Source organism: Melozone crissalis, unplaced genomic scaffold (assembly GCF_028551555.1).
Source record: "Melozone crissalis strain CALT ecotype California unplaced genomic scaffold, PUWL_Pcris_2 ptg000029l_1, whole genome shotgun sequence".
NCBI lineage: Eukaryota > Metazoa > Chordata > Aves > Passeriformes > Passerellidae > Melozone > Melozone crissalis.
The window spans coordinates 19,060,506-19,080,802 of record NW_026535807.1 but is presented as its reverse complement, the minus strand read 5'-3'; the positions used below and the strand labels follow the sequence as shown (position 1 = coordinate 19,080,802).

The 20,297-nt window shown below is 45.2% G+C and overlaps 1 protein-coding gene across 3 annotated transcripts in view; it reads left to right on the top strand.

Moving 5' to 3' along the window:
* The first annotated feature begins 3,066 nt into the window (after positions 1-3,066).
* The window catches only part of RAF1 (Raf-1 proto-oncogene, serine/threonine kinase), a 42,497-nt gene continuing 25,266 nt past the window's right edge, over positions 3,067-20,297 (top strand). For 2 of the 3 annotated variants that reach the window (XM_054280858.1, XM_054280855.1), the window contains exons 1-2: positions 3,604-3,704; positions 15,076-15,131. The gene's annotated coding sequence lies outside the window, so the exon portion shown is untranslated. Of the gene's footprint in view, positions 3,089-3,603; positions 3,705-15,075; positions 15,132-20,297 lie in introns of those variants that run through there. The other variant, XM_054280856.1, reaches the window with a different exon arrangement.

Below are 20,297 nucleotides of genomic sequence, written 5' to 3'. Positions count from 1 at the left end.
CCTGTTGTTGTAAGGTAATTTATGCAATTTAAATTCTCAATGCATGAAAAACCCAAACTAAAAACTGTATTTCCACTCCTTTGAACACTTTAGTGACACAGGGAAATAATAAAGCCTTTCAGCTGGATGATAAAATATAAATAGTTTATGCATCATCATACACATAAGAGATGCCTTATTTGGCTTCTCTTTTAGGTTGCTCATGCTTGATTTGTTCAAGGCACTTTCTTCATGGGCTCTGTATGCTGGACTTCTTTTGTATCTAACCTGACTTAAACTTTTTCCTAAGTAATTAAAAACAAACAAACAAAACAACAACAAAAAAAACCTTATGGAAGAGTTAGAGGATAATTTGTAGCACAATCAAACCTTGCAGAAGGACAATGTGGCTGGAAAAAATGGCAAAGTTTGTCTGCAGCAATCCTTGGCTTGAGGAGGAAGGGAGGAAGATTTGATACACAAAATTCTGTAATAATAAAGTGTGTAGATGCATTTCTTCCTTTTCCCAGCCAGCATTCCACTCCTAATTCTTGCTGCTCATTCTTCTGAGGCTTAGAGGCATTAAGGACACAATTAAGGTGATCTGGTGGCACTTCAAACATTTGATATTTTTGGAGAATCCCCAAGTGAAGAATGGGAGCGCAGGAATATTGCATACAGCAAATGGAATCACCACAAATAAGGAAAGGTTGCACTTTTCCATGCTCCTTTCCAGCAGGCAGGGTGAAAACTCTTCTCAAAGCTGGGGATGGAGCATCCCTACCATGAGGGGGCTGAGGTGGCTAAAACCAACCAAAAAAACTTATTGAGGAGTTAGAGGATAATTTGTAGCATAATCAAACCTTGCAGAAGGACAGAGCTTGGACTGTGGCTGGATAAAATGACAAAGTTTGTCTACAGCAATCCTTGGCTTGAGGAGGGAGGGAGGAAGATTTGATACACAAAATTCTGTAATAATAAAGTGTGTATATGCATTTCTTCCTTTTCCCAGCCAGCATTCCACTCCTAATTCTTGCTGCTCATTCTTCTGAGGCTTAGAGGCATTAAGGACACAATTAAGGTGATCTGGTGGCACTTAAAACATTTGATATTTATGAAGAATCCCCAAGACTGGGAGCACAGGAATATTGCATACAGCAAATGGAATCACCACAAATAAGGAATTTTTCCATGCTCCTTTCCAGCAGGCAGGGTGAAAACTCTTCTAAAAGCTGGGGATGGAGCATCCCTGCCATGAGGGGGCTGAGGTGGCTTTGCCTGTGTGACAGACCCACAGGAGGAGAGGGAATTAATGAATCCCCAGGATTTTGTCACAGCCTGAAGCCCAGGGGTTTTCATTCTCCTCTGATCACTGCTTTTTGTCCAGGTAGGAACCCTGCAGATGTGAAAGTGCAGTGGTGATTGTGTGCCTGGACATTCACACTTCAAACACCTCACCCCAAACACACACCAGATCAGCCTGGGCAAGAATGCTGATAATTTTCAGTTTATTTTGCAAAGTCTGTTCAGTTTTTGTTTCCCTTCTGCTCCACTGCTGTAATGTTTCAGTTTCCCTGGTTGCTTTTCTGTTTCTTTCTTGCAATTATTGTCTTCCTTTGCATGTGCTGCATTGTTTAACTCCGAAATCTGGCTTGCCTTCCTCCAGGTCTGTGTTTATTTGCTCCATGACTACACTCCTTCACTGTTCTGCTCTTTTAAAAGCAGTTTAAAACTTTCTGAAAGGTCTTTGGCAAAACCTCCTCTTTGTGAGGTGGTTTTCCCTCCTTTCCTGCTTTTTCAAGCTCCTCATGGTGTTTATATTTTATATTGCAGTATTTAAAGATCCTTTTGCATATTTTGCTAAAATCTGTACTACTCTACCATATTACATGGACATGCTGAGTCTAAAGCCATGTGAATGTTTATTGTACACGCTGCTTTGAGTGGATTTTTGGATTTTTTTTCCTCCTGGGCTAAGTTTTGCAGTCAGATACATGGATATGACTGTTCAAATTGTATAAATAAACTGGATCTGTGCATCATGGCACTTCTTCAGTTGAAATGTGGCATTGAGGTGTTAGTCTGTAAGAATTTGTAAAGAATGATTTAGATTTTAAATTTTGCCCTCAGTGGATCCCACCTCAGTCTGGATTTGGTTTCCTGGTAGGTCTGAGCTGATGGCAATGGGGAAGAGGAAAATTAGAGAGTAAGGTCTTAACAGCTGGAATCTCAGTGTGGTTTGTCTTCTAAAAGGTGCTATAAAAGCTTAAATATCTCTTTTAGCAATATCCTCTAAATTGAAGCATTGTTACACTGGAATCAGTGGTAACTTTCAGAACAGGTGGGAATCAGCATTTTGGAGACATGGAAACTTTTGTTTCAGCCCTCCAGAGCTCCTGGTTGCCATCCCCATTCCAATCCCCTATTCCTTGGAACCACACCTCTTCCTGGGGGGCACCAGCACCTAAGAACTCTCTTGAATTTTGGGATTTTTTCTTATTTGTTGCTCAGGAGAGGCAAACCCAAGAGTGCTGCTTTGCCTTGTCCTTGCTATGCCTCTCTGAGGTTAACTGACTTTAGCTGAACTCAGGTTTTGGTTTATATCAGAACTTTCTTCCTTAGAGAAATCCAAAATAAGGCAGAGAATTTTGCTGGAGGCTCTTTTTTAGAGTAAGCTTATTTAATTAACAATTAATGTAACTTACATGACTGTAAATGCAAACGTGTAATGCTCCTTAAAAACACTTCTAGGAGAAATGGTTTCCTTTGCAACGGCTACCCTTAGAAGCTGGATTTTGGGGTGGTAATTTGTTTATTATTTTGATGTACCGTTCTGTATGTTTTCAAAGCTAAAATGAGTTAAGAGCGAGCAGAGCCCTTTGGTACCCCCGCTTTCCCGCGGAGGCTGTGCGGAGTCACACAGGGACTGCTGCCTCACAGCTGGTCCCCGTCTCCTCCAGGAACAGAGCTTGCACGCTATTTCTTTTTATTTATTTTTTTATTTCTCCCCAGATACCTTTCCCAGCAGCTCACACCCCACCCCTGAGCTCGTACCGCCCCTTGGGAATCGCTGCCTGCTCGGTGCAGAGCCGGGCTCCGCTGAGCGCAGGTAGGAGCGGGCAGGGCTGCCTCAGCCCAGGTACGGCAGCGCTGCCCGGCCACAGCTCAGGGCTCCGCTCTGCTGCACCGGACCCGAGCACCGGGGCTGCTCCATTGACTAATTAATTGTCAAATTACAAATTAATTGTCAATCTGCCGAGGGCTCGACCGGGGCAGCGCTGCTGCGGGCCGGCTCGGCAGCTGAGGGCGGGGATGCCTGTGAGGCGGCCCTGAGGGGAGCCGGCTCTGCCGCCCCAGCGGCGCGGCGGCAGCGCTCATGCCGCTCTCGCAGGCCGGGTGGCGGGCAGGAGGCTGGAGGCGCGGCGGCGGCGGGATCGCCTCCATCCCTCCCTCCTGCCGCCGCCGAGCCCGCGGCGCCGCAGCCGCTCCCAAATGGCGGCGGGGCGGAGCGGAGCGGCCGATCCAGGGCTCGGCGCTCCCGCGCCAGGCGGGGAGGCGGGAGCGGCCGGGCAGGCGGGCGCAGGGACGGCGTCGAGCGCCGAGCGGGCGATGGGCGGGGATAAATGTCTGCCTGGGCGCGGGGCCGCCATTTTCTCTGAGGCGCGGAACGAGCGGCGCCGGGCGGCACCGGGGCGCGGGGGACCCGCCGGGAGCCCGGGACACAGGTACGGGTGGCCGGGGAGCGCCAGGGCCGAGCGGGAGAACCGTTCCCCGTATTTCCTCTCTTTGCGGCGCCGCGTTCCGCGCTGGCGGCGCTCCGGGCTCGGCCCCGGGTGCGCTGACCCGGCCGCCGCCTCGGCCGCTCGGCCCCGGCGGACACTGGGGAAGGACGAGGAGAACCGGGCGACTTCAGGCCTGCGGAGCTTCGCGGCCGGATTGCCCGGGCCGGGCCGGGCGGATCGGTGCCGAGAGGGCCGGGGCGGGGCGAGGGTGCCCGAGGGTCGGGGGCAGCGGGGCTGGGTCGTGGCCGCCGCCTGTCAGCGCCAGCGCGGAGCCGCGGGGGTGGGCCCGCAGCGCCCGGAGGAGCAGCCCGCACTGCTGGGGCCATGCTGGGGCTGTGCTCTGCCCAGGGAGGGTGAACAGCAGGCATCCCGCACTCCTGGGGCTGTGCCCTGTGCATTAGGGTGAACAGCGGGCATCCCGCACTGCTGGGGCCATGCTGGGGCTGTGCCCTGTGCAGGGAGGGTGAACAGCGGGCATCCCGCACTGCTGGGGCTGTGCCCTGTGCAGGGACAGTGAACAGCGGGCATCCCACACTGCTGGGGCTGTGCCCTGTGCAGGGACAGTGAACAGCGGGCATCCCGCACTGCTGGGGCTGTGCCCTGTGCAGGGACAGTGAACAGCGGGCATCCCACACTGCTGGGGCTGTGCCCTGTGCAGGGACAGTGAACAGCGGGCATCCCGCACTGCTGGGGCTGTGCCCTGTGCAGGGACAGTGAACAGCGGGCATCCCACACTGCTGGGGCTGTGCCCTGTGCAGGGACAGTGAACAGCGGGCATCCCGCACTGCTGGGGCCGTGCTGTGTGCAGGAGGGTGAACAGCGGGCATCCCGCACTGCTGGGGCCGTGCTCTGTGCAGGGAGGATGAGGAGGATGAGCATTCCGCACAGCTGGAGCCGTGCCCTGCCCACAGCCAGCGCTGTGCTGTCCTGCTCTCCCCAGGTCCCCGCTGTGATGCTGTGGCTTTGTCCCTCCTGTGCTTCCAGCCTGACCCTCCTGTTAGTGTCACCCATAGTCTGCTGAACTGGGAGTAGAAAACACCTTTAGGTGTATCAGCACAACTGAATTCTTTCTGCTTGGGCACTCTTTGCTCTGAATTGCTTGCTTGATCATTTTTTGCAAGTTACAATCCGTTAGACATTTGCAGACAGGGGTGAGATTGCTCCGAGTCCTTGTCAGCTGTTCAGCCCTGCCTGTAGCAGTGGTGCTCTGCAGGAGCAGCCCCAGCCCTGTCCGTTTCTGCCTCTCTTTGTCTCCAGCCTGCACACAGCAGTAACCTGCCTGTCCCACTGCTGTCACCTCACCTGTGACAGGCCAAATGACTTGTGCAGAACTGCTTCCCTTCTTAGCCAGCCAGAGATGCAGGGACTGCAGAACCAGTTGCAGTGGGATTGCTGCAGCACATTTTGTGTTCCAGCTGCAGCTTGTAGGTGTGCAGAAGGATCTGCAGTGGTGTAAAACTCAGGGTATTTCCAAGACTGAAGCCAGCTTAAAATATCTGAAGATGTTTTTTATTTTAATGCTTCAGAAGAACTGATCTGCAGCTATTGCCTGAAGGATCCCATTGCCAAAATGGAATGGGCTTGCTTATTCTTCAGGCTGTGTCTGCAGTGTTGGTGCAGAAGGAGAGGTTGAGTTGATGAATGTGAGAGTTAATTCCAGGCAATTCTCTTAAATCTCTTCTGGGGACACCCACTCAGAATGGAAGTAGCTTTAGTTTGGTTTGTCTTAATGAGAATTTTCTGCAGGCAAACCCTGAGGCTGCAATTAATCATGAAAGATGTAGGGATCTCTGTGTGTGCTCATGAAATGAATATGGTGACTGATTAATGCAGTAAGCAATTTAATCTTAGATTATTAAATCAGAAGTGAAGTAGCATCATTGGGTTGGGGCAGTGATGCTTTCAGAGCCCTGCAGTATGCTTTTCATATGGTTTGTTGCTATTAATATTGTCAGGACTGGGCAATTTATTGTGCAACATTGCAGATTAACCTGCTTTGAAGGAAAAGCTGAAAGTAGCAGGAAAAAAGCCTTTTTTTTGTCCAAAGAAGATCTAAACCTTATTTTTTTCAGTTTAATTCCTTTTCCATTTTTGATTCTTAACCAAGAGTGCATTCTGTTCAAATGACATATGAAGTCACTGCTGTCTCAGGGCTGGACCTACTCTATCTTATTAAAGGAGCTCATTTTGTGAGCCACAAACATGACCCACGGAAAGCATTGCTCAGCACTTCTTGTACGCTACATCAGCAGTAATTCCTCCTGGGACATCTCCTCCCCTCCTCCCTCCCTCCCTCCAGATTATTTATGTGGCTCTTTGTGCTCTTGGAAAAGCAGGAGTTGAGAAGAAAACCACGTTTTCCTTAAATTCAGAGCTGTTGGTTTCCAGGCTCCCGCAGGAGATGGGAAGCAAAAGCTGTTAGGTGGAATTATTTTATATGAAGGAGCCTTCGGTCAAGATTCAGTGCAGGAGTTGATGTTGTGGATTCAGGATGTTTAAATGGCTTTTATTTTGCTAATTAAGTTCGTGGAGCAAATGAAGTCGGGCAGTTGAGTGCAGGTTGGTGTTTGGGTCTCTGCTCACAGCCGAGTTCATTTGTGCTCTCCTGTGCTGCCAGAGTGCGTCCCTGTGTCACACCTGCAGCTCCCCTGTGCTGCCACACCTGTGTCACACCTGTGTCACACCTGCAGCTCCCCTCTGCTCCTCCCCTTCCCGTGCTGTCACCGCTCTGCTCCTGCCTCCCAGAAGGACAGACGGAGGGAGGGATTTCCATGGCTTTAGGCTCCTCCTGGGGATGATGTGCTCCTGCTGGGATGCCCTGGCTGATGGAGAGCAGGGAATTCCCCCACGCCTCAGCTTCCTATTTCTGTATCCTGTGGGAATGTCCCGTTCTTTGTGCCCCTGCCTGGCTTTAAGAATGGGGAATGCCCAGGAATTGCTGCAGGAGAGGCAGGGCAGTTGGTGCCACCAGGTGCCCAGGGCACGAGGATAATGGGATTTGTGCAGCTGCATTTCCAAAACTTTCATGGCAGTTCAGGAAACAAATGAGTGTTTGGCCTCTGTGTGCACAAGTGGTTGAGCAGGATGATTGTGCTGTAACAAATAAATTCCTGGACCATCTTCTAAATTAGAAGCACAGAAACCTAAAAAGTATGCAATGAACAATAGTATTTAGAGTTCTGTTTATAATCATTAAATTGCATAAGTTTGTGATGTTTATTTGGGGAAATAACAAAAGTCATCAAAATATAATGAAAACTTGTGATTTACCAAGCAGTGTGATTGAAGCATGGTTTCAGTAAGTTTCACATAAGTTTAATTTGTAAACAGACATGTTTACATCTACATTGTATTGATTTTGATTGATTTTGTGTAATTGCTTATGCAAAACCCTTTGGTGTTTTCTAGTACGAAATACATCCACTGTGTATTGAATAAGGTTGTGGAAACATTTGCTCAGCTTTACAAATTAATTGAAAGAGGAATTGATGTAACAGTAGGGACTTGGCTAAAAATTCAGAATTTATGACAAATTACCAAGGTATTTTAGCCATGAGCATTCATTAGCTCATGGCTTTTGAGACAGCATGAAGCAGTTACAATTTATTCTGTGTAGTAACCCATGTTTAGTGATGTTCTTATTTTTTCTGAAGAGAAAGTCTCTTTTGGCCCGAGTTCTGTGAAGAATTCTCCGAGCTCTGCTGGCTCTTGCTGCGTGCGCTGTTTTTTCGTAAACAACGCTTTTGCTTTGAAAAGCAGCTGGCTCACGTTTATTCCTTTAGTGACTTGAATATTGTGTTTGTACTATAAATGTCATCTGTTTTACACAGAGTTGATTTTATTGCAGCACTGTGTACTGACCTTTTACAGTTTAATAGAATATGGTCATTTGTGTACTGAAATGCTGCAGTGCACACAGCAGATGAGGATAAACAAAGTGCTGCTCTGGAGTCGTTTGTAAAAGAGAAAAGCATTTTCAGAGCTAGGAATTAGAACTGATCATTAATAAATAGCATGTTTATAAGTATGCTATTGTCAGGCTTTGAAGTGATGTAGTCCATGTGATTGAACTGTGAGATTTTAGCAGCAGAACTCCGGGTTTGTGTGGCACAGCAGGATGGCCACTGCGGGGTTTGTGTGCAGGTGTCATTCCTCTGGAGCAAGGGAGCAGAGGAGAGCAGCAGCACGGTTAAATCAGAGCTGTTCACTTGAGGCAGAATCGCCTTCAAACCCCGAGTGCAGGTGGTGACTGTGGCACCCGTGCCGTGTTTGCCCCTGGCACTGTGGTGGGACCTTGTGTCCAGCTCCGCCTCTGAGCCCCTCCCTCTGTGCTGTGCCTGGGTCACCGGGCACTGCAGTTTTCCCTCAGGTTCAGCTCAGTTTGTTCCTGCCGTGGTTTCCCTCGCAGTTATGGGCTCTCAGCCTCTCCCTCCGTGCTGTGCCTGGGTCACCGGGCACTGCAGTTTTCCCTCAGGTTCAGCTCAGTTTGTTCCTGCCGTGGTTTCCCTCACAGTTGTGGCTCTCAGCCTCTCCCTCTGTGCTGTGCCTGTGCCTGGATCACCCGGCGCTGCAGTAACCTGAAGGTCCTCACTTATCCTCCTCCTTACCCTAGGACTAGTATACAAATGAATTCAAGGCGGATTAGAATGAGCAGAATAACAGAAAGTTAGTCTAACTAAGACGGTTGATTTTGACTCAACAAATTATAGCTCCCACCCTACAACTTACTTTATGTCCTACCTCCACCTAAGCTCCTACTCAGCCTTCACCCTAAGCAGCCTAGGCCTAGCCTTCCACCAAACCCACCTAATTGCAGCCCTACTGTGTTTAGAGAGCATAATACTATTTTTATTTTCCCCGGTGCCTGGTCACCGGGTTCAGCTCAGTTTGAACCTGCCGTGGTTTCCCTGGCAGTTGTGGGGTGCCTGTGCCTGGGTCACCGGGTGCTGTAGTTCTCCCTCTCAGGTTCAGCTCAGTTTGTACCTGCCGTGGTTTCCCTCACAGTTGGGGGCTCTCAGCCTCACCCTCCATGCTGTGCCTGGATCACTGGGCACTGCAGTTTTTGCTTCATCTCAGGTTTAGCTCAATTTGTACCTGCCATGATTTCCCCTCCCGTGTGGCTCTCAGCCTCTCCCTCTGTGCTGTTCTGTGCCTGGGTCACCGGGCGCTGCAGTTTCCCTCTCAGGGTTAGCTCAGTTTGTTCCTGCCGTGGCTCTGCCCCTCACAGTTGTGGGCTCTCAGCCTCTCCCTCTGTACTGTGCCTGGATCACCGGGTGCTGCAGTTTTCCCTCTATCTCGGGTTCAGCTCAATTTGTACCTGCCGTGGTTTCCCCTCCCGTGTCTCTCTCAGCCTCTCCCTCTGTGTTGTACCTGTATCACTGGGCACTGCAGTTTTCCCTCAGGTTTAGCTCAGTTTGTACCTGCCGTGGTTTCCCCTCGTGTGTCTCTCTCAGCCTCTCCCTCTGTGCTGTGCCTGGATCACCGGGCGCTGCAGTTTTTCCTCAGGTTTAGCTCAGTTTGTACTGCCGTGGTTTCCCCTCCCGTGTCTCTGTGTGCCTGGATCACTGGTGCTGCAGTTTTCCCTCTATCTCGGGTTTAGCTCCGTTTGTACTGCCGTGGTTTCCCCTCCCGTGTCTCTCTGAGCCTGGATCACCGGTGCTGCAGTTTTCCCTCAGGTTCAGCTCAGTTTGTACCTGCCGTGGTTTCCCCTCACAGCTGTGGGCTCTCATCCTCTCCCTCTGTGCTGTCCCTGTATCACTGGGCACTGCAGTTTTCCCTCAGGTTTAGCTCAGTTTGTACCTCCCGTGGTTTCCCCTTACAGCTGTGGGCTCTCAGCCTCTCCCTCTGTGCTGTCCCTGTGTCACCGTTGCTGCAGTATTCCCTCAGGTTCAGCTCGGTTTGTACTGCCGTGTTTCCCCTCACAGCTGTGGGCTCTCAGCCCGTGTTGTGCCTGTGCCTGGATCACTGGTGCTGCAGTATTCCCTCAGGTTCAGCTCGGTTTGTACTGCCGTGTTTCCCCTGGTTGTGCAGCAGCTGCCGCCGGGGTTTTGCAGCCCGGGCCGTTCCCATGGGCAGCCAGGATCGCAGTGCCCATGAGCCATTGGGTATTTTTAGTTCAGAGCCGGGATATTGCTTCCCTAACTCGCCCTTGGGTGTGCCGTGGGTTAACTGCGTTAATTAAAGCTGCCTCAGAGGTTCAGGCGCTAAGAAATGGCTCTGGGCCCCCAGCGGAGGTTTCTGTTACATAAATGTCACCGTAGAACGAGCTGGAGTTGTGAAAGTGGGAATTTTGGAACTTTGAGTTGACAGATTACCAAGAAGATTACCAAGAGGGAGGTCCAGGATAGTGCAGAACTAGAAGAAAGATGTCTCTAATGCTTTCATAAGGGAAAACATTTAAGATATTCTATTGGAACAATTTAACCATTATTCTTTTAATATTTTAAACAATACAATTTAGTGAAATATTTAATATTTTAAATATGGCCCATTTTCCTTTTTCTCTAATGTCTTTTAGTCTGCTTCCAGTGTATGTCCCTGTCAGCTCTACCAGTAATTTCTGCTGGCTTTTGCATATTCCTTTTTCTTGTTCTCAGCCATTTAAGAGTGTTTGCTCAAAGTCTGGTCATACTTTGAGTATTTTATGGTGGTTTTTCAGTCTATTAGCACACCACAAAAGGCACTGCTCTTTTTACTCACTTGCTACCTGTGGCAGAGATGACTAAATTATCATTCTTTTTTTTTATTCAGATTTTCTTTGTGTATAAGAAACTTGAGGTTTTATGTAAGAATTTTTGGTGAAACTGAAGGAGTGTGGTGGGCAGGTGAAGATGTGTGTGCTCTCTTTTGTGTGCATGGAATTGTTGCAGAAATGTAGGAACACAAAGAGAGAATCCTGAAAAGCAGAGCAGTTGTAGGGAAGACCATTAGATTGGAAATGTTGCTGGGAAGAAAAAAATAATAATCAAAAATCAGGTTAATCATACTTTAATTTTTTTTAAATTCCTAATTTATTGCTACCCAAAAAAATGCTATTTATATTGTTTCCAAATCATTACCATAGAAAGTACACTATTAAAAGTTTCTTCTAAAAGAGAAAGTAAAGTGGATTTTAATTCCACTTAATGTGGAGGTAAGAGTGCCTGTAATTGCCTGTGCAGCTTTTACTTGCAAAGGTGTATTTTGACACATGGGAATTTGGGGTTGTTTAAACTTTGCTTTAGAAACTTTGTTCTAAAGTTTCTCTGAAAGTTGGCGCAGGATGTGACTCCACCTTCAGGGGCAAGAAGATATTTTCTTTCAATTCCTGAAGTTCAGAACTTGCCTGGTAATTGCTGATTCCAAGGCTGCTGTTGGGTTATTTGCCTTATTTTGATGATTTCTGATAGCAATTGAATTCCTTCAGGTCCAATCTATTGCATAACCCCATTAAAATATTTTTTTTTTCAGTTTTTGTGTTTTAATTTGATGTGTTTGGGTTTTTTTGTTGGTGAAACTTGCATTATAAAATTCATGCATTCAAAGTACGGCTGAAGTGTTTAAACTGTCTTTACTTTTGATTTTGCATGAGGCTGATGCTTAGTTTTTAAAACAAGCACACAGTGCAGCAAACATCTCTGATTACTCCAGGGCTGGCAGGTTTAAGGATGATGATCACTCAGTTTCCTTCAATTGAGGCAGAAACGTGTGAGAGCACCTGTGCAGCTCAGTGAGCCGCTGTTCCCAGGCTTTGCTCCTCTCCCTGTGCCTCCCATGGCTTTGGGAGCTGTGTCCCATCCATGCTGTGGAGGAGGAGCAGGCAGGAACCTGTTTGTGGTGCTGGGGTGGGAGGTGCAGCTTTCCCTGGTGCCTAATTAGAGAGCTGAGCGCTTTGGGTCAGCTGCAAGCCGAGCTGCTGGCTGTGGGGCAGAGTCTGTGTGGTGAAACAGCGTTTGGTGTGAGCCCTGGGCTCACAGCGCTCAGCTTGGGGGGCTCTTATCTTTGTGTGCAAACGTGGCAAACCCCACAGAGGGTTCAGGGCTGGGGAGGGCTTGTCCAGGCTGCAGAAATGGGGTAAAAGGAGGTGTGGAGGGGTGGATCTGGAGAATGGGGTAAATGGAGGAGCTTGCAGTGTGCAAGGCTCTGATTTTGTGCTGCCATTTGACAAGAAATACACAGAATTCTGAGGGACATCATCCTTGGGTGCTTTGAGGAGGTAGAAAGCTGCCCCAGAGCCTTGGGCTGCCAGTGGTGCAGGCATTGATTTCAGCTCAGAGACAGGGTGCCGTAGGAAGGGGACTAGGATACTAGGTGGTTCATCACAGGTCCAGTTTATTGAAGAAAGCATCAAACACTTATACAGTAAATAATAAACTTATGAATATTCTGTAAGCCAAGCAATCTATTGGTTAAACTATACTATGAATTCTTCTTCATTCCTTAGGGGTTACATCTCTCTTTTCTCATGTCTCTTTCACTATTTGTTATCTTACTACAGCTAGGCCCAAGGACACGCTATCTCACAGGTGCAGGACTTGGAATTGGCTACAGCTTTGTAATTTTCTAGTCTCTAGCAGCTAAATTCTCAACAACAGGGCACAGCTCACTCTTGGCTTGCTGCAGCCTTTGAAGCTGCCTGTGTGAGTGGCTCCCTGGCAATGCAGAGGTTATAAAAAGAGAGCCAGCTGATGTTGCAATGTAAGCACTGCCCCTGCAGTGGAAAGACTGTCCTTTGGCATGTTCCCTGCTGCTATTTTTACCTATTCCAGTAAGATCTGCCCTTGTGATGTTCAATTACAGGACAGTACCTGGAATAATTTTCTGTTACAAAGTGCTGTATGTGCTGAAGAAAATGTTCAGTAAAATTGGGCAGATTGACACTGAAACTGTCTTACGCTGAAAAATATTTTTTCTTTTGTCAGCACAAAACTGTGACTACAAGAGAGTCTTTCAGGTTTTTTTCAATATTTTATGTCTGGCAGAGTTTTTATTTTTTTAAATTTTAGGTTCCTTTGTATGTTGATTATTTTGTCTTTCTCAATTTCTCATGTGGAGACCTTAAATAGGCAGTGTGAGTTTTAAAGATGGGGATTATGTAGCCCAGGAATCAGTTTTTTGTCTTAATTTCTAAAAGACCAGCTGGTGTTGACTACATTTTATTTTGTATTCCTACACACTACAGGAAATTAATATTTGTTTCTGGGAGTAAATTAACAGTGATGAAATGCTGTATCTATCCAAATATTTGTGGTGGATGCAGGAGCAAACAGCAAGAATGCCCTGACAGTGACACAGGGGGTTCAGTGGCACAGGTATCCAGTGGGGATGTGTGGCTGCTGAAATGTCTCACATTTGGGATTTCCTTACCCCAAATAGAAGATGTATTTTGTAAAATCATCAATCCATGGTGTGGCTGCTAAAATGTTTCACATTTGGGATTACCTTACCCCAAATACAAGGTGTATTTTCTAAAGCCATCAATCCATGGTGTGGCTGCTGAAATGTTTCACATTTGGGTTTTCCTTACCCCAAATACAAGGTGTATTTTCTAAAGCCATCAATCCATGGTGTGGCTGCTGAAGTGTCTCACATTTGGGATTTCCTTACCCCAAATAGAAGATGTATTTTGTAAAGCCATCAATCCATGGTGTGGCTGCTGAAGTGTCTCACATTTGGGATTTCCTTACCCCAAATACAAGGTGTATTTTCTAAAGCCATCAATCCATGGTTCAGAAGTGATTGACAACACTGAAACCCAAGCCTGAAGCTTTTGTGCTGGCTCTTGGTGCCTTTAGGAGCAGGTTTGGGCAGAACCTTTCCAAGGCAGTGCTTTGACACTGAGGTGTGATGAGTGATGAATTTGTGTGCTGGCCTTGCTCCTTCTGCTCCTCAGAGCAGCTCAGGTGGAAATCCTGCAGGACTCAGGGATTGTCCTCTCCCTCTGCTCTGCCATTGCCTCATTGAGCAGTTCTATCCAGGTTTGATTGAATCTCACATCTGCACTAAAGTTGGGCTTTTTGGCAACTCTCATTCCTTAAACTCTTGTGCTTGCCAGTTCTGCTAGCAGATGTTCTTACTGATTTTTTTGTCATGTGTCTCTTTATCTGTCATGAAAAATGAGTAATTTTTCCTGCTTTATAACTATTGCTGTGGTGGCAGATAGAATTCTGCACCTGCTTCTTCAGCCCATCACACTTGTTTTATGCTGTGCTGTCTCTTCAATTATGCATGAGATTTCTTTTTCTTCTTACAGATTTTATGTAAAAATGCTTTGGGTTTTCATTCTGTAAATGAAATTTCCACATCAGTTTTCTCTCTTTTTTTTTCATGTAACATTATCCATTTTAGTGCCATCTCTTGTATTTGGTTAGAACTAAAGCTCTCACCTTTTCCTGTGGTGGGAGAAAACCTGAATTCCTTCCTTGTCCCCAGCCTCCCTGCTTATCTTTTTCCATGATGGAAAGCATATTTACAGTATTTTCTGTGCCACATTCCTTAGTGTTTGTTGGAGACAGGTGTGCTAGGTGTAAGCAGGGTAAATCCACAGCTCAGACTGTCAGTGGATTTTACTTTTAAAATGACTGAACATGGCTCAAGGTGGAGGTCTCAAAGCATTCATCTGGTTTCTTGTTAAGCTTTCAGAGTTTGCTGTTTTGGTAAAATCATTGCAGCTTCTTTTTATTTATTAATTTTAGTTTTTTCCCCATTCAGAAGAGAAGATACCTCTAACCAGAAGTGAGCTGCCAATATAAGATCTCTTGATTTTTTTTATTGCATTTTTAAGAAAGACTTGAGGAGTCTGAGACTTCTTGGTCTGGAGAAGAGAAAGCTTTGTGGGGGCTGATCCCATCAAGATTTCTTCAGCTTCCCTAGGAATTCTCCCTCTTACAGTTGGTGCTTTTATGTGAGATACAGGGAGCCTTCAGAGGCTTGGCTGCTCGTTACTGTTTGTTTGTTTTGTCTCCAAGATTTGTCAACATCTGTGAGTCAGCAAGGTGTTTGTCTGAGTGAGGAGGTGACGTCTGAGACGGGACTATTCAACTCCTGTTTAATTTTATTTTTTACTTCAGTGAGTTTTTAGCTGTAAAAGATTTTTTCTGATGTTCTGGAAGAAGAATGAAATGCTTTTGAGCTGGGTAACATTTGGTTGTTGTGCACTTTGTGTCTCTTACCCTGAAATGCTGCATGAAATTATGAAAGCTTGGAAGACCCTGAGAACTCTGAAAGTAAAAGGATGATAATTTATCACTGCTGTAATTTTTTTTGTTGTTTATTTGATATACATAAGTTTGTCTATTAAAATGTAAATATCTCCTGTTTTTTTTGTCTTCCACAGATGATGTGCTTCATCCTTTTGTCATAGGACTTCATTTGCTGAAAGGAAAACTAAAGGTATAAATAACTTTCTCTTGTTATCTTTCCCTTCCTCCTTCTCCTGCCCTTCCTTTCTTTGGAGATTCCTGGACCTTCCCTTCAGCTCAGCCCCTCTGTGCTTGGATTCTTGCACTGCTGCTAAAATCCACTTTTTGTTTTTTGCAAAATGCCACAGAATCGATCTGGAGCTGCAGTTGTTACAGGATTTGCTTTATCAGAAGTGTGTATTTAACTCAGCTCTTGCTTGAGTCAGTCTCCCTGGCTATTTACTTTGCAGGGGAAAAGCCCTTCCTCAGTTTAGAACTCCAGCTCTTGATATTTACCTGTCTTCTCCAAACACCATTTGCCTTTGCACACAAGTGCAGCTCTGTTGGGACTAATCCAGACCTAATGTAAATCTGTCTGTGACATTATCTTCAAACTCTATCTCTGAAACAACAAGGCTGCTGTGGCACTTTAAATAAAAACCCACCCAAAGCAGAACTGTAATTTCATGGGTGTATTTAATAAGATAATGTTAAAATGGAGCATAATTTCTTTTGGAGGCTCTCAGGACAGTAGATGTTTGACATAGTCTTAAGTATTTTTTGTTGTGCGCAGTCTTATATATATATTATATATACATACATACATATACACACACACACATATATATATGTATATATATATACACATATAAGACTGTATATATATACAGTCTTATATGTATATATATATACACAGTCTTATGTATGTATATATATGCAGTCTTATGTATGTATATATATACAGTCTATATATATGTATATATATTAGAGTCTTATATATATTGTATACAGTCTTTTGTTGTATACACTCTTAGGTTTTTAAGTACATTCTGCTTTTATTTGCCATTTTATTCAGGTTTCTTGGCAAGTACAGGTGCATGCAAACCATGGAAATAAAGAAGGATAAGCTCAGCTATTCCCAGGTGCCTCTTGTTCTAAAATCCAGGGGAGAGCCCTTTGTTCATCTCCTCCAGAGGATCTCTCAAGGTGCTGTGTGCCCTGCCCTGCCCTGTGCCCGTCTGGGTGATGTTTCCAAGCTCTTGGAGTGACATTATTGACCTCCACGTGGCACTGCAGGGCTGGCACAGAGCCCACATTTCATCACATCTTTTACTGCTGCAGTGAAAGCAGGGAGCACCTGGGCAGGCTGGGTGTGCAGATCATGAATTCAGCATTACCAGCACCTTGCAGGCTCTCTGGGCGCTGAGATGTGAGCACAGCTCCCAGATTATTGTTCTTTAATAACCCTCAGGCTGTTCCTTCTCCCCGGGCTCATTCTGGGGTGCTCTCAGTGCTGCTCCCCTCAGTGCTGCTGCATTTCCTCCATGTGGCTGAGGGAGGACAGAGCCAGGCATTCTTTGTGCTGAGGTTCTCAGTCACTTTGTTGTTTAATCCTCGAGAACTCGTGTGGGAAGGGCATTTGGTGGATTGCTGACATTTGAGCAACTTTTTTTCATCCTTGCTGTAAAGTGGATGAGTTCCAGACAACTGCAAACACAGTTTGGGGCTTTCAGGCTGGGAACAATTGGCATGAGCAAGTGCAGAATGCAAATGGGCACATGGCTGGGAAGGTATGTGCTCTTGATTGAGAGATTTGGGGGAGAAAAAAGGCTTCTCCAGTGTTTTGGCCATGGGAAGGAAGACAAAACATTTGTAGTCCCACTTGTGTCTGCAGAGCAAGGCCTGTGTTAAAGAGATCTCTCTGTAAATCTCCCTTTGGGGGATTCTCCGGACAGAATTCCACATTGTGGCACAGAAACAAGAAGTCTGAGTGACAGCACTGTCACATAATGTGATCCTGATACCATCGGCTATAAAAAGCAGTGTTCAGTGCTTTTTCTTTCTGCTACTGAGCTTGATTTACTGAATTAAAGGAGCATGACTTTAAAACATCACTTCAGCTTTAATGGTTTCTATAATGTTAAGAGCAGATTAGATAAAAGATTATGGAATATTGTACTAGAAAGAAAAGTGGAAATTTTATTTGATGACAGAGTTCTGGTGCTTTGTAGGGAAAACTTTTACAAAATCTATCAGCACTTTCTTTGCTTGCTTGTTCCTTTCCTTTCTATGAGCACTTTGCTCGGTTGTTCCTAGTTACTGTTTCAGTAGCAATTGCATAAACTTGTTTGTGAATCTATATAAACTCTGCAGCTGTACTTAAATCCAATTTAAAAGCACTCTGACTGGTTTGAAACCCCTGCTGCATTTTACTTTTTACCTGGGATTGGTTTTTTGGGAAAGGCAAAGCTTTGGATTCTGTATCCCTCTCTTAGGTGCAGGGTGTTCAGTGCTCCTGTTTCTCTAATGTAGGAATTGTGGTTTTATAGGGAAAATCAGAGCTCCACTTTTGAATTTCATAGAAATATCATGTGATAAACAATGGGTGTCTGACATGGAATGCTCTGTGTGGAAAGGACAGAGCAAACAGATCTTCTGGGATCTGCCTGGGAAGAGTAATAATATAATAATAATATAATAAATAATCTAATATGTAACAGTTCCCTGAGCTGTTAGAGCCAGCAGGGAGCAGGCACAGGGTGGCCAAAGGTGCAGATTGTTTTGGTGACAAATTCCTGCTGAGCAGAGCCCAAAGTACAGCCTGCTGCAGCCTGGGAGTCTGACTTGGGCTGTGCTTACCAGCCAGAGTTTATCTGACAGCAGCTTTTAAATACAAAAAGATACTGATCTTGAATGAATAATAAATGAATAAGTCTAAAATGAGTAAGTCTGAAAGCAGGTTGAGAGTTGTGTTGCTTGTCCTCCTTACTGCAGGGCCCACTTGTTGGAAAACCATTGTTATTTTTTCCCTGAAGGCTGAAACCAGAATAATTCTGATAAATAAAGAAAAAGAGCAGAAATGATACTTCCAAGATCAGAACAGCAGAGGCAGAAATTGTAAAATTCTATGTGTTTCTGTTGGTTTTTGTTCTGTTTGTTTTTTTCCCTGAGCACTGACATTTCCTTCTGTTAATTTTTAATTTCTGTCAGTTGTCCAAGGGAGGAATTTGGTTTTTGGCATTAAAATGAAGGACAAATGAAGGAAACGCACCAACCTTGGAGATGTGAGAGGGATCTGCCTGGGTTCTTGCACTGATCCCAACTCATTCCCTGCATTCATATTTCCATAGATCACAGCTTTATTTATTCATATAGGAATGAGTCCAGATTTATCCTCTGCTGCTCTGAAATCTGCTTTTAAAAATGCTGCTGTAGATCCCAACAGGGATTTGTCTGCTTTGAATTTCTGGTTTTCCCCCAGCTAATTGGTCACCCAAGCAATATTAGATCAATTAATTACTGTGTGGGAGAAGAAAAGTCACAGTTAAATAAGATCATTGATCTTTTTGTGTCAGAGATGAAAACTTTGTTTCTAAGCAGCTTTTCAAGCTTCTGTTTACTGACAGAAGTGTTCAGCTTGAAATGGATTCTGGACTTTGGTCTGTGCTGTTCTGTGTTTGTAACACAAAATTCCATGAATTTGTGCGGATAAAAATGGCAGGGGGAACTGTTTTGACTTGTTTTTCAAAACTTTGGGTGCTTGTTCCAGAAAAAAGCAAGGCCAAAGTACCCAAACTTGGGAGTGAGAGTTCAGCTTGGTACCATGTGAGCCTTCAGCCTCACTCAGTGCCAGTTTTGGCATTTCTTAGGGAGGCAGAGTGAAACTTTTATCAGCTCCCACCAGCGATTTATCCTGCTGATGGGAAAAGTCAGAGCAGCTCCCAATACCTTTAGAGCTGGCATGAATGCCATGAATGTATTGATTGTGCATGAGTGACTGATCTCCAGGAATGTGTTCCTGTCAGATGTGCACATTCCAGAGCTTTTGCTTGAATTCTTGGTGCAGTGATTCATTAGCAGAACTGTGATGTGTGCAAAAAGCACTAATGAAAAGTGCACTCCTGGGCACAGTGTGCACAGCTCCTGGGGGACTTGCAGCACTAAATGACATTAATTTTGTGCTTAGGCTGAACATTTAATATGAAACCAATCAGTGTCAGTTTCCCTGCAGTCCTGGATCTAAAAGGAGACTGATGTGCTTTAATATTCTTACAATCAATATTCTTACAATCAATATTCTTACAATATTCTTATGTACTTTTATCTTCCAATATTCTTCCAATATTCTTCCAATATTCTTCCAATATTCTTCCAATATTCTTCCAATATTCTTCCAATATTCTTCCAATATTCTTCCAATATTCTTCCAATATTCTTCCAATATTCTTCCAATATTCTTCCAATATTCTTCCGTACTTTTTTCTTCAAATATTCTTCAAATATTCTTCAAATATTCTTCAAATATTCTTCAAATATTCTTCAAATATTCTTCAAATATTCTTCAAATACTCTGATGTACTTTTATCTTCAGATATTCTTCAAATATTCTTCAAATATTCTTCAAATATTCTGATGTACTTTTATCTCAAAATAGTCTTTGAATGCTGCTGTTGCAGTTTGTCACTTGGAGAATGACTTCAAACAGCCTTTTTCGTGAAAGTGATGAGCTGCAGGAAGAAAAGGGTTTCAAGAAAACTTTTAGGAATATACATGAAAACATCCAGCTGGCAGTGGATTATTTGAGCATGGCATAAACATAAATCCAGTATCTGGTAATGATTATGTTGCAGAAATATGCTTGTAATTAATTTAAAGAGAGAAAAACAATTTTTTTTCTGGAAGAGACAAACCTAAGAAGAACATAGTTATGAAGGCATCATTTAAAATGAAGGAGGAAAGATTTTACAATTAAATTTCTCTTCAGAACAGAGTTTCAAGCATCTTTTCACTGGAGTGAGTTGGTGTGGATGTTGTGGGAGCTGGGTGTAGTGAGTAAAAATGCCTTTAATGGATTATTGCTGGGAGAAAAATGCCCAAAGGGAATAAATCTGCTGCCAGGTTCCAGATCCTGCAAGGTGGGCTGTGCTCTGCACACCAATTTCCTGCTCAGGTGCACTCACACCCGTGCCTGAGGTGTTCCCCCTGCTCTGCTCTGCTCTTGTGCCCCTGCAGGGTTCTGAGTGAGCCTCATGTGTGTGGATGTGCAGTGTTGGGCTGTCACTAAATGTCACCTCTGTCAGCCCCAAGCTGCTCCCTTGGTGCCATGTGAGTGCTCTCCTCTCCTCCCCGAGCTGCTGCAGTTCCAAGGGATGGTTTT